The following is a 13,822-nucleotide window of genomic DNA, read 5'->3' on the forward strand; positions in this document are numbered from 1 at the left end:
ATGACTGAGAATGTGCATCTTCTTTTTGTTTTCATATTTTTTCATATTTATATTTAATTGTGTTGTGGTTTGCACCGTTTTGTGTTGTTTCACTTTAAATTTGTTTAAAAGGAAAAAGCTGAAAATTTAAATAGTTAGAAGTTGAAATGTAAATAGTTGGTTTTTTTGTATTATATGATTTATTTATTGCATTTTATGTGGAGTGAATAAATAAAAGTATTTTTATGGTGGTCCCTAGAGACAAAGCACATACAAACTCCAAAACACGTACAAACTCCGAAGCACGTACAAACCCTGAAGCACGTACAAACTCCATAGCACGTACAAACCCCGAAGCATGTAAAAACTCCAAAACACATACAAACTCCGAAGCACGTACAAACCCCGAAGCATGTAAAAACTCCAAAACACGTAAAAACTCCAAAACACATACAAACTCTGAAGCACGTAAAAACTCCAAAACACATACAAACTCCGAAGCACGTACAAACCCCGAAGCATGTAAAAACTCCAAAACACGTACAAACTCCAAAGCACGTACAAACCCTGAAGCACGTACAAACCCCGAAGCACGTACAAACTCCAAAACATGTACAAACTCCAAAACACGTACAAAACACAACAGAAGTGCTCCAGGATGCTAGGGGCAGGGTTGAGCTTTTGCGTCGGGAGCACACGCTGGGCTCTCCAAATCACAGACAAACAGTATCCCACATTCTTGATTTTGAGTTCACAAACACTTCTAATAATGACTAACTACTTCTGAAACTTTGAAGGTTGCAATATAACTGTACATTAAGGAGTGTTTTATTAACCATGCTTTCTGTTTCATTAATAAACATGAGACTGTTTTATGCATTTCCAGCTATTTATTAGATTTTTTTTTTAAATATAAAAACTTGGCATAGGAATACACTTGAAAGTATAACATTTAAATATAGTTTAAATGAACGACATAACATCTAACAAACTATTATAAATACCCAGAAAAACAATTTAATTTATCCTTTATAAAATATCATTTTGGATATTTGAACATTATAAACATTTTGAACAAAACAAAGTAACTATATATTAAATATTCTCTTTTTTTAATATCAGTAATGTGTTTCCCTTTGATTTTCACACTGACGATGGCAGTTGCCTTCTCTAGGGCTACGTCCACACGTACACGGGTATTTTTGAAAACGGAGATTTTCCGTTTTCGTTTTTAAAAATAATCCCGTCCACACGTAAACGCAGAAATGAAGGAAAACGCTGCTAGGAACATGCCAAAGCAGCAGGTGGCGATATATTCCTAACCGTGTAGAAATGTTGGCCAATCAGAAGTCTAGGAGCCTCGGTGGGAAATAGTAAACAAAGATGGGGCATAGAAGCAGAACCGAGTCGTATGTGTGGAGGGACAGTAACTGTGTGTGTATATGTAAGCATTTAAACACCGCAGAGAGTACAATTAACGGTAACAGTATTGTAGAAATTAATTTCACCGAAACAATAACGTGGCGCACAGTGTGACGTCAAAAAAGGCGCACACCTATGACGCTGCGTTTTCTCTCCGCTTTTCCTCGTCCACACGTAAATGCAAAACGGAGTTTTCGAAAATATCCACCCTGGCAGGCGTTTTAGAAATCTCCGTTTTCAGTGACCGAAAACGCCGTTTACGTGTGGACGAAAGGTGCAAACGCATAGAAAAATCTGCGTTTTCAAAAATACCCGGGTACGTGTGGACGTAGCCTAGGTCTTCATCATAGGGCTTTCACATTTCGCTGTCAATGTACAGGGTGTCGCCAGTTTCTATGAGCACCTCGAGCTGGTTGGACTTCTCTGCAGTGGCCACACCAATTATATGAACCTCTGCTCTGTCCTCTGTCTGTGGATACACAATAAGCAAATATGTAACCTTGCAACTTGACCTTTTTTCATATAAAAACAACAAAAATGTGGTAATCACATGTCTTGATGCGTGCTCAATAATCCAGGTAAGTAGATACCAAAAGGTTGATTCTGTTCATCTGGATGAAGTGTTTTCAGTGGGAGAAACGTTTCATCACTCATCCAAGTAAGTTCTTCAGTCTCAGCTGACTGCAGGTTCCCCCAATCTTATAAACAGTACATTTGCACAATGACTGAAACTAGCACCACTGAATGAACAATGGGCTGTGAAGTCAGTTCCTTGATCAATATGCAAATTCTCATGACCATTGATCAACAACCACTGATATCTAAGGTCAGCTGAGACTGAAGAAGTCACTTGGATGAGTGAGGAAATGTTTATCCTACTAAAAATGCTACGTCCAGATAAACAGAATCAACCTTTTGGGTTGGTTTCATTTGCATTATCTATCTATCTATCTATAGGGATAGAGAGAGAGATAATTAGACATATATACATAGATATACATATCATATTTTGACCAACACTAACAGAGGATCTATTTACATTTCTAAACCTATAATTCTAAGCATTTTGTTACATTGCTTTTACATGTTGGTACAAACATATGTCTTCTTCATACCTCAATGTTTGTAAATGAGGTAGTGTGCAGCTGCGGACCATAAGCAGACTGGTTTAGTTTGACATGGGAGACCTTTATGTGATCTCCCACGTGAAAGTGCTTCATTGCTGCCTCTCTCCACAGGGACACTGTCATGGCATAACAATCCTGAAATCACAAACATGACAGAATAAAAGATGTATTCATTAATTAATACGAAAAGCCAGTAACACCAAAACCAAGCCTACAAGCTAATACAATGTGCTTATCTACCACCAATCTCAAATATGCCAAATGACTTTCACTACTTTCAGTATTACACTTCAGCTGCACCATTACCTGCTGGTTGTTTCCGTGAGACAACCTTCCTCACTGCCGAACACTGAAAATTCAATTAAAATACAATGTCAGTGATAGTGATTGAATAGATCTGTGATGGTTGTTTCTTTCTTGACTAATCTCAAAGATTTACCTCCATGACCTCCCCGTCCACTGACATAAGCCCCCCCCACAGTTGAGCTCATTCTCAGTGGTATTACAGGGGCAGTGGGATGCAAAAGGTCCTCCGCTTTTGCCATAAGCTCTTCAGGGACTGGAAACACAGCTGCCCTGAAAGACTGAGTCCTGGCAGTTATATTTATCAGGTAAGGGGGATTTGTGCCTCTGAGCTCATGTCCCCTCATCATATATGAGACCCCCTCCAGGACTTTTGAGGAGAACTCCTCAAACAATGGTATTTTTATGACCATCTCCCCATTGGTGATGGCTGCCACCTTGTTTTTTTTGTTTTTTTGGGGTGATGAGTGGTTTAGCCACTCCATCCTGTGGGTCCCAGGTGATGACCCTGTCCCGCATTTTTAAAACCCAGATGTGGATGGGTGGGGGCTGGAAGTAGGGTGTCTCCAGGAGGTTGGAAATTACAGGGAGTGCAGAATTATTAGGCAAGTTGTATTTTTGAGGAATAATTTTATTATTGAACAACAACCATGTTCTCAATGAACCCAAAAAACTCATTAATATCAAAGCTGAATGTTTTTGGAAGTAGTTTTTAGTTTGTTTTAGTTTTAGCTATTTTAGGGGATATCTGTGTGTGCAGGTGACTATTACTGTGCATAATTATTAGGCAACTTAACAAAAAACAAATATATACCCATTTCAATTATTTATTTTTACCAGTGAAACCAATATAACATCTCCACATTCACAAATATACATTTCTGACATTCAAAAACAAAACAAAAACAAATCAGCGACCAATATAGCCACCTTTCTTTGCAAAGACACTCAAAAGCCTGCCATCCATGGATTCTGTCAGTGTTTTGATATGTTCACCATCAACACTGCGTGCAGCAGCAACCACAGCCTCCCAGACACTGTTCAGAGAGGTGTACTGTTTTCCTCCTTGTAAATCTCACATTTGATGATGGACCACAGGTTCTCAATGGGGTTCAGATCAGGTGAACAAGGAGGCCATGTCATTAGTTTTTCTTCTTTTATACCCTTTCTTGCCAGCCACGCTGTGGAGTACTTGGACGCGTGTGATGGAGCATTGTCCTGCATGAAAATCATGTTTTTCTTGAAGGATGGAGACTTCTTCCTGTACCACTGCTTGAAGAAGGTGTCTTCCAGAAACTGGCAGTAGGACTGGGAGTTGAGCTTGACTCCATCCTCAACCCGAAAAGGCCCCACAAGCTCATCTTTGATGATACCAGCCCAAACCAGTACTCCACCTCCACCTTGCTGGCGTCTGAGTCGGACTGGAGCTCTCTGCCCTTTACCAATCCAGCCACGGGCCCATCCATCTGGCCCATCAAGACTCACTCTGATTTCATCAGTCCATAAAACCTTAGAAAAATCAGTCTTGAGATATTTCTTGGCCCAGTCTTGACCTTTCAGCTTGTGTGTCTTGTTCAGTGGTGGTCGTCTTTCAGCCTTTCTTACCTTGGCCATGTCTCTGAGTATTGCACAGCTTGTGCTTTTGGGCACTCCAGTGATGTTGCAGCTCTGAAATATGGCCAAACTGGTGGCAAGTGGCATCTTGGCAGCTGCACGCTTGACTTTTCTCAGTTCATGGGCAGTTATTGTGCGCCTTGGTTTTTCACACGCTTCTTGCGACCCTGTTGACTATTTTGAATGAAACGCTTGATTGTTCGATGATCACGCTTCAGAAGCTTTGCAATTTTAAGACTGCTGCATCCCTCTGCAAGATATCTCACTATTTTTGACTTTTCTGAGCCTGTCAAGTCCTTCTTTTGACCCATTTTGCCAAAGGAAAGGAAGTTGCCTAATAATTATGCACACCTGATATAGGGTGTTGATGTCATTAGACCACACCCCTTCTCATTACAGAGATGCACATCACCTAATATGCTTAATTGGTAGTAGGCTTTCGAGCCTATACAGCTTGGAGTAAGACAACATGCATGAAGAGGATGATGTGGACAAACTACTCATTTGCCTAATAATTCTGCACTCCCTGTAGCTTCATCAAAGCCATTCTCAGAAAAGAAAAGCAACACAAATACATTAACAGTTTAATACCTTTCTGCTGGATCCAGTTCAGATATAATACAGTAACAGTGTCTGCCTGAGGAGAGGAGGGCTGTGAAGCAAAGGGGTTCAAGGTTATCAAGCAGTGACAGCACGTTTTTTTCAAATTTCACTGTTGAAGTGGGGTGTTGGCTGGGATTCAGTGGGTGAAATAGGAGAGGACAGCAAGTTGGATGAAGGGGAATCCTTTGGAGAAGCAGGGCTGATCAGATTTAGTTTAGGTGTGGTGTAGATCAGCGGTCCCCAACCTTTTTTGCGCCACGGACCGGTTTATGCCCGACAATATTTTCACGGACCGGCCTTTAAGGTGTCGCGGATAAATACAACAAAATAAAACTAGTACCGGTACCGAAAAAAAGAAGATTTATTCATAACACACGTGAAAAGACCCAGGAAAACCGAGTTAACGATAAAAACGATAACAAAATAACGCTGAAAACCGATAAAAACCCTGAAAACACTACATTTCACACCCGAGCCTCAACTCTCGCGGCCCGGTACCAAACGACTCACGGACCGGTAGTGGTCCGAGGCCCGGGGGTTGGGGACCACTGGTGTAGATGTCTGAATGTTGAGAGGAGAGTAGATCAGGCTTTGGCGTGATGGGGAGGGAGTCAAACAGTGACCACATGTCTTCCTGAACATCGGCAAAACAGATGGGCTCTTTTCTGTGTTCAAAGAATGTAACTGCAGAGGAAAATTATGTAAATGAAGTAGAATCAACAGGAGAAGCAGGGCTGGTCTTTTTTAATTGAAGATCAGTGCCGGGGTCTGCACATGGACAGGAGGGCTGCTGAGATTTTGAGAAGGTGAAAGGATCAAGTTGGTCCAGCACTGACAAATTCAAATTTTAATTCAAAGATTGTCTCCGTTAAAGGTGGCGGAGCTGAATGGGTGCAGCAGAGGCAGCCAATGACAGGAAGTGGGGACCTGATGCTGCAAAACAAACAAAAACACCAAATTCTTGTCTTGTTTTCATCGCATTTTGCAATAAAAATAACTGAAATGGTTTTTTTCACTTATGCTAGATGTATGAGATGTCTTTTCCTCTTTTTGCCCTAAATACAAACACATTCGAATTTTCAAAAAGTGATTCAAACGCTTTGCTGTGACTGTTTCATCATTTAGAGCAGTGATGGGCCCATGTATGAACTGCATATTGGCCCTTTGAACGTATGTAGTTGTCTTTGGTAGACCACACTGGATTTTCTTTGGCATGACGACATCTTTCTATTTCCTCTGCTCATCCTTTGAAAGTGACTTCCACTGTGGACAGAAGAACACAAAAAAAACACTCAGCACATAGAAATACACAGGTACACTGCTAATTTACATATCTACAGCATGCATACTCAAACACAAGCATGAAACATTAGGAGATGCATAAATATATGGAGAGTTACAAACTTACTCTCTCTCCCACGACTGCATTTAGATCTGGGGCCTGTTCTTCGTACCTCGCTAAGTAAGTTAGCCGGATTTGAATGTTGACGATTTCGCGTGATCTTGGATCGTTCGGTTCTCCGAAGCTCATCTGGGACTTGCTGTCATAGCAACAGATCCGTAAGCGTAAACCTGCTCGGGAGCAGGTTTACTTTATGTAAACAGGATTAGATCGCGGCCACTCAGGTATGTCCGCTGCAGTTATATGAAAGCAACAGCGATATTTCGCCACTGTTTTACCATAAATAAATATCATCAATGTAACTAAATATAATGCAGCATTTGATTCTTTTATTGATGTCATACAGATACATACAGGTCATTTCCGAAAAAAAGGGAAATGTACTATTAATCATTCTATTTCATGTATTTGATTATGTCAGATGTAATTCATATTTTAGAGTAGTAATAGTAAATTACTTCGTGCAATCAAGATGAGAGACCACGGCTATAAAAGTGAAGGTGGATTTGGGAAGTCTGTCGCAGCCATGTCCTGTCCGTTTGTACGCGAGCAACCCATTGCGGAAGGTGCAAGAGTGATAAGGAGAGTGTTCAGAATACAGCGGACATTGCGGGATAGACAGGATCCCTTAGCTCAGCGCGACAGTGTGCTCATAGAGAGGTATCGCTTTTCCCGTGAGGGTATTATTTACATAACCACCTTGTTGGATCCCTATGTTAAGAGTTCCACTCGCCGTAGTCGGGCATTAACAACTGCACAAACTGTGCATTGCCTTGCGTTTCTTTGCGAGTGGCACGTTTCTGTACGCTGTTGGAGACGCAGAGAACATTGGCAAAAGTGCTGTCTGCCGTGCCATTCGCAAAGTATACCTGGCACTCAAGCAATTCCTGGGTGTGTTTGTGGTTTTCCCAAGCCACGTGAGACCACAGGTTGTCAAACAGGGCTTTTTCGCCATTGCAGGTACATGGAAATCGATAATGAATGTGATGCAATCATGACCTATGTCTGTAACTGTAGCGCGATTGTCCGCAGGCTTCCCCAATGTGATTGGTGCCATAGACTGCACACACATTGCAATCAAGGCCCCCCCAGGCCCCAATGAGGGGGATTTTGTCAACCGAAAGGGGGTCCACAGTATAAATCTGCAGGTGAGTAATACTAATATTCCAGACGGTAATATGTAATGGAATGGAGTGTGTTCACATATACTGACATCCCTTAGATGGTGTGTGACTCCATGTGCCACATCACCAATGTGGAAGCCAAATGGCCAGGATCAGTGCATGACTCAAGAATCTTCAGAGAGTCAGGGTTATGCACATTATTTGAGCGTGGTAAGTAAAAGAGACGTATTTTGATATGTCACACTTATCTTGGGCCTAACATAACAGCATTTCTCCATTACACAGGCGCCTATGATGGGATTCTTCTTGGAGACAGGGGTTATGCATGCAGGCGGTACTTCCTGACACCGTTCCCTGACCCCAACCCTGGGCCACAGACCCGCTACAATGCAGCTTTAGCCAGGACAAGGGCACGCATTGAAATGACCTTTGGGCAATTAAAGGAGAGATTTCAGTGTCTGAAAGGTCTGAGGGTTGCACCTGACAGGGCATGTGACATTATTGTTGCATGTGCTGTACTGCACAACATTGCCACCATTAGAAAGAAGAGGGCCCCTGTGGTGGAGGTGCAGCCTGTTGATGACCTCCAGCCAGTGCACCTGGACCAACCCAGTGGCAGAGCTGCACGGGACAGAATTGTGCAAAACAATTTCGCATATTAAACACTTGACCACACATATTATCCTGTGATATTTATTTGGGCATTTCTGTGCCGTCTCGTCCACCAGAAGGCAGCCATCATTTGCCTGGAAGAGAAAATAACAAATACTGTCCCACGCAAGGTTACCAATAGTGCTCTGTATGAAGGTGTATTGTTACTAACTCTGTAGTTCCTTCTGTAGCAACTCGATTTCCAGTTGTACTTTTTGCCTCATTAGGGCTTGGAGTTTGATGTCACCGAGAAGCTTCTGTTTCTTCAGCTCAGTGTACTCTATCTTCTGCTGGAGACTTCTCTTATAGAGCACACGGATGTCACCCTGTTCCAATTGTAGGGACAACATTTGACGGTCAATACATGTCATGTAGGAGGTAGAATTAATTCCAAGACTGCCCACCCACCTCTGTATCAGGCCCCTCTGCCGGCCTCTTGGCCTGCAAACCATACTGCAGTCAGAAACACATGGCAGTACACAAGTGGATACACATTCAGGCCAAATTATGCATGCACTTACAGGGACTTCCTCCACACCACAGTCGTCTGACAGGGTTGCTTCACTGTCCTGTGCATTGGGAACAACATGGTGTTACGAAGGGATGTGGTACAGCCTATTGGTCTACATCATTACACAACAGATTGTGTGTGTGTGTGTGTATATGTATGTATCTCCCAACTTACTGTGCATGCTTCAGTCACCCCTTGCATGGGAACAGGTATAAGTGACGGAGTGTCATGTACGACTGCACACACAAACACCCACAGTGTACAACCAGCATTGGGATTAAGGCAACGACCACATATTTGGCATTTTACAAATGGAATTATGAGCTCATTTACCAGTTATGTAGGTGCTGCTACTACTGCACCCCGGCTGCTGGTCTAAGGAGGAGCTGCCCCCGGGGATGCCCTCCACAATGGGTCTGGTGGCATTCAACCCTAGGGCCAGCTCCTCTGCCGGGGTGTGACGAGGGGGTGCAGGACCACCACCTGTCTGTTGTTGCTCTGCCCTTTTCTTGGTTGCTGTTATGCACAAACAAACAGGTTATTTCAGGGTCTCTTTTCAAGAGACTGAATGCAATATGAGTGATAGATATTACCATTCTGTAGGATGTTCTTGTATTTAACTTTTACTTGTTCCCATGTTCTGGTGGGTCCTGTTGTGGCTCTAATGTGTAAGAGGATATGATGTCATATAATATAATGTGGTATTGTATGATATCACATGATATGATGTAATATCATGGATCACTCACGTGTTTAATTTGTCAGCAACCTTCTGCCAGCCCTCTCTCCTTGCTTTTGCAGCCTTTGCAGTGTTCCCCTGCGTTTTAATTAGACTCTGGAACTCCTGAAATCCCTCAATCAAGAGTTCTTGCTCTGCTGCCGTGAAATACTGAGCGCGCTCCTTCGCCCTCTTCGCCGACCAATCACAGGGTTGCCGATCAATGTTTCTACTATCGATGCGTAGCGCCTTTTAAGCCACCCAGTGATCTCAGATTACTTCATCCAGCTGTACTAATCGTCAACAACAGGTGCGTTCGGAGAACCGGATTAGCGAGCTCACGGTTAGCGCGATGATTTGATCTTGGATGTGTCATTTGATCTTGGATGTAGTAAGCGAGGTACGAAGAACAGGCCCCTGCTCTCTCAGTGATGTTTAGTTCAGCTTTGACCTTTGCTCCTTAGGGTAAAGCATGAAGGTGTTTGGTGGCTTCTTGATGTATGGCCTGTCTTCATGTTGTTGGGACACAGAGTAAGAGCATGTGTTGTCACTGTGCACAACTGTGAGAAAAGTAGTTTAAAAACAGGAGTAAAGCTGTAAGACTGGATCAAAGGACGCAACAATAATGAAACCTGACTACAATCTGTGTGAATCATCGTAGTCAGTTTCCAGAAAAAACAGCAGAGCAACTTACTTTGGAGTGGAGCTGTCGAGTGGAGGAGATACAAAATCACAAACCTTCACACCGTGCCTACAGATATACAGAGAGACAGATATGAGATAACAGACAGTTAATACAAATTTAGAGATGTTCATCAGCTGTGTCCGCTTGTGTGTTTGTGTGTTTTACATACAGTTCAGGATGCAGGTACTGGACCATGTCATCAGAAATCACGAGGACATCACATGTGAAGCGCACAAAACGTACAACAGACGATGAGAGAGATGCAACACTATGATTTCTCCACTAGAAGTGAGATCAGTGGGCTGTGCATAAAACTACATTCATACATAGCTTCACTTTGCGCTGCTGAGTTATTCTTTTTAAATTATGATTCGCTGGCAGTGATTTACTGATTAGCAAAGCTTCAAAGCACAGTTACACAAAGGTAAAATACAAGGAAGGTGACCACAGACTGATTTTAGAGTTAGGGTCCAGTGGGGAAAGGAGGAGGACGGGGAGGGCTGGGTGATGGCCCCAGAAAAAGGAGTACCTTCTGACTCCATGTTTCCACAATATCGTCTAAATTTTCTCTGTTGTCCATTTTAATGACAGCAGAAAGTTTAAGTGCTGTTCTTGTCAGAACTTAAACCTTGTGCAGAGTGGTGGTGACTTAACTTATTAAGCTAAATCATGCTGCAAAATATACATGTATACATTTATATTTATAATATACATTTAAAAGTAAAAGGTTACTCTGCAAATTCGAATTTTAAAGCCTTTCTTGTGATAAACTAATACAATATTCATTTTTGGAGAATTAAACATCTACAATTTTGATTAATCTCTCCCAACAGTTTACTGTGTGAAGGAAGTTGATGTTTACAGATATATACAAATACTGCAGATACATTTTAAATAATTTTTTCTTTAAATGTTAATGAAATTCTTGTGTTTTCGTATGATGTCAATTAATTTTTCACTGCTCGGTCACACAACATTTCAATAATTCAAACAGAACTTTCTACACTTTTTGTTCAATTTGAAGGACAGTAAAACAACTACAGGATTCACGGAAATATTTATGTAGAAACAATAATTGTGGAGTTGAAAGAGTTAAGTGTATAATTTCAGTGATCCACTGTATCAACCAATATTTAACCTTAATACTATCTATGTAAGTACTTTCAAAAGAAGTTCAGTGATGGTTCAGTACTGAGCCATTATTCAGGAGTGATGATCATTATGTTTGGATCAGACAGCCTGCAGGGAAGGACTTGGGTGAATTGGGATGAAAGATGTATGGAGCACCTACTAGAAAGATTCCCCAAAGAACAAGTTTGAAATTGAATTAGACACATCAAGCAAGAGAGTGACCCTAAATGGACAGAATATGCTGCCTGAAGAAACTGCTGTTTATTACTGTGTCAGATGCCACAGTAACACAAACCATCAGGGGATCTGAACAAAAGCTCCTTCGTGGCTGACAAGTCGTAGCATGAAACCACGAGAGGAGGAACTTGAACACCAGTCATTTTGAAAGATTTTGCATGGTTTGTGTGTATGTGTGTCTCTAGGTTCCTGTTTATGTGCAACACCAGGGCTGGAGAGTTTCCCGCCCTGAAGTCAGTCACACCTGTCAACAATCATACTCACCTGCTGCTGATGATCCTCGTCATAGGCTCACCATTAAACAGAGTGGCTTAGGTTTGGGATCACTGAGTCACACAGTTAGTAAACTCCGGCTCACTCAGGTGAACCTGTCTTTCAGCCTTGTCAGTGAGAAGTGAACTAAATTGTGTCTTGTTTTGCAAACAAACCAGAAGGGAGAGTGTGGAGGGAGCCGAGCACTTTTATAAATATTGCTGAGGGAGTTGTTTCTTGTACCACGGACCAAGAGGAGAATTCACTGTTCGAAAGTTGGGAGATTGTCACGGAGGAAACCATGTTATTCGAACTGTTTTTGCACATCTTTGCTTGTTTGTTCACTATAAAAATAAATAAATAAATAAATAATTAACTCTCACCTATCCAGTCCTGTTTGGGTCTCGTTTTCTCTATTGCATATGACTTTGTTGTTTGCAAAACTTGTGCGTAACTTTTTAAAATTATAAGCAAATATAATTACAAAAAATTACACTCCAAATTGACACCAAGGTTACTCACTGTTGGTTTCACATAGCTGTAGGGGTCCCAGCTTCAAGCGTGTGGGTTTTTTTTCAGTCGGTTTTGTATCTTTCGATTCACTATTTTTCTTTTTTGCATGCAAGCTCTGTCCTAAGAGGTCTTTCTGGTCCATCATGAGTTTTGGTTTGCCCTCATGGATAAGGTGTTAGGACAGAGGCTTTCTACCAGGACTCCAGTCCTAATGACCTACATCCAGGAAGACACTTCAGGGCCTAGTTCAGCAGTGGGCAACCAAGTCCAAGCTCACGAAGAGCAGGAAGATGAGGGCCAGCTGGAGCCAAGAGCAGAAAGAAGGACAGGGATGATGCATTTTTTTTTTTAATTGATAAGAGAGGCACTAGATTATTGGTAATTAAGGTCCAGTATGCACAGGCACTTTTAATCAGGCCTGATACTTGGCTCAGTATGAAGTCTCAAGCAGTGCTGCTGAATCTGCTGGACCAGGACCAAAAAGATGAAGGAGGTGCCACAACTGAGACCCTTGGTTTGCGTTTCCAGCTACTGAGTGGAGCATCACACAGGGTGGTCTCCACAAGGTGTTCAGGGATGCTCTTTTCCATTGTCCACTGCATCATGTATCTCTTGGGTTTGCAGGGCTGATGTAACTAATGGCTGCCATGTCACTAAAATGTATTCAGAACGATGCAAGACCAAAGTGGTGCAAACAAGCCTGTTAATAAAGATATGACACGTAACATTCTAGCACTTCAAAAAAGCACTATTAAAGAATACCTGCATGTTCACAACAATTGTGGTCGAGGGGTACCTCCTCCAGGGCAGACACCTCAGCAGATAGCTGGTCCTGCCAGAGAGCACCACTGACTGCCTCCAAACCAGTCTCCCCTTCATCTTGCACATCAATCTTGGGCTCATCCCCGGGGCCACAATGTCACCAACACCGAGGCAGATGTTATGCAATGTCACCAACACCGAGGCAGATGTTATGCAGAACAGCACATGCTGCTATGACCTGAAACAGATATTTCGTTCTGTAAATAAAGTGTTTATACATGCACATACACTAAAAACAATGACAATTTATTCTAATGACTTACATATGGTACAAAGGTGTGGTGCACCTCCAGCGCTTGGAGGAAGATGGCATGGAACCTCGTCTTCATCATTCCAAAAGCATGCTCTATAATAGACCGTGCCCTGGAATGATGAGAGTTGAAGCGCTGGGCACCCACATCTTGGACTGGCCTCTTGTAGGGAGTGATGAGAGGGAGTGGATGTTGGAGACATGGGTACCCTCTATCTGTGAGGATGAAATGCACTGGAGGTGGGTAAATGGCCTGCCGGTACTGTGGGCTGTTGTGGAGCACCCTGGAGTCATGCATTGACATATGTATTGATGAAGCGGCCCTGATGGTCACAAATCGCCTGCTGGAGTATGGACGGGAACAATTTCCTATTCCTGTAGCACTGACCAATCAGGGCCGCTGGGAGGCTTGATCCGGACATAGCAGCAGTCAATTGCACCAGCAGCTTTCAAAAAGGCTATGTGTCTTGCCAACCCT

At 42.5% G+C, this 13,822-nt stretch overlaps 1 long non-coding RNA gene and 1 pseudogene across 1 annotated transcript; one reads left to right on the forward strand and one right to left on the reverse strand.

The window, feature by feature from the left end:
- The first annotated feature begins 6,976 nt into the window (after positions 1–6,976).
- LOC120433295 lies at positions 6,977–8,236 on the forward strand (annotated as a pseudogene).
- Positions 8,237–9,941: 1,705 nt separating this feature from the next.
- LOC120435471 lies at positions 9,942–10,319 on the reverse strand. The gene is made up of 3 exons (XR_005609755.1): positions 10,309–10,319; positions 10,149–10,205; positions 9,942–9,963 (listed from the first exon to the last, which is right to left on the reverse strand). It is a non-coding gene; the product is annotated as an uncharacterized LOC120435471 (long non-coding RNA).
- Positions 10,320–13,822: the final 3,503 nt, after the last annotated feature.

Source organism: Oreochromis aureus, linkage group 3 (genome assembly GCF_013358895.1).
Source record: "Oreochromis aureus strain Israel breed Guangdong linkage group 3, ZZ_aureus, whole genome shotgun sequence".
In the NCBI taxonomy this organism is placed as follows: domain Eukaryota; kingdom Metazoa; phylum Chordata; class Actinopteri; order Cichliformes; family Cichlidae; genus Oreochromis; species Oreochromis aureus.